This window comes from Penaeus monodon, chromosome 29 (assembly GCF_015228065.2).
Source record: "Penaeus monodon isolate SGIC_2016 chromosome 29, NSTDA_Pmon_1, whole genome shotgun sequence".
Lineage (NCBI taxonomy): Eukaryota > Metazoa > Arthropoda > Malacostraca > Decapoda > Penaeidae > Penaeus > Penaeus monodon.
Genome location: NC_051414.1, coordinates 11,625,567 through 11,626,621, shown reverse-complemented (window position 1 = coordinate 11,626,621; position 1,055 = coordinate 11,625,567).

The window sequence follows — 1,055 nt, the reverse complement described above, 5'->3', positions numbered from 1 at the left end:
TTGGTTTTTCTTTAAGAAAATTTTTTCCGAAAAGGGGGTTTTAGGAATTGGGGTAAAAAAAAACCGAAAAATATTTTTTTTGGGGAAGCCCTTTTTGCGGGGAGGAATTTTGTTTAAATTATTCTGGGATCAAAAAGGGGACCGGGATGTAGGAAAAGTTTTTTCTTTAATTGTCTTTTGACGTGGGTTTTTGGGGGGAGTTTTGAAGTTTCGTTCTTTGGGGGAACAAAAAGATTTTTAGGCAAAACCCTATGGGTTTTTTGGGGATTTTTTTTAAACGGAAAAAAGTTTTCTCGAAAACATTGTGGTTTTTGGGGTGTATTTAATAAATTTAGCAAATAATGAATTTTCCGGTGTTTGGGGGGCGTGGGGTTTGGGAAAATTTTTTTAAGGATAAAAAATAGTTTAAAATTTTCTTTACGGGGGTTTAAAGGGGGTGTTTACCCGTAAAAGGGTTTTCTTTATTTAAAAGTTTGGGGTTAAAATTTGCCCCTTTTTTAAAAAAAAAAAGGGAAAAATTCCCCAAGACAAGGTTTTAAAATAGTCTTAACAAAAATGTTGGGAGCTATTTAATATTCTTTTGTTTTTAACCCCCCGCGTTATCTTTTGTAAAATTTGTGGTTTTTAAAAACTTTTTAATTTTTTGAAAAATGAAAGGGTTGGGGTTTAGGGTTTCTTTTAAAAAAAGATTTTTTAAAACATTTTTAAAGGGGGTTTTGGGACAAAAATTTTTGGTTATAGGGTTCCAAATTTTTAAAAATTACATTTTTTTGTTGCCCAATTTTTTTTAACAAAAAAAAAATGTTTGGGAATGCAAAGGGTGGTTTCAATAACAGGCTAAAAGTCTTTTTTTAAATTTTTTCTTTTTCAGAAAAGTAAATTAACCCTTTTTTTTGGGGTTAATTAATTTTTTTTAATTTATTTTTAACCCTTTTGTTTTTCCTAACCCTTATTGTTTGAGATTTTTTTATATCTTTTATTTTTGAAGGAGGGGGGGACGGGGTTTTTTTGTTTTTTAAAAAAACAAAAGGTGTAATAGATTTTTTGGGGTAATT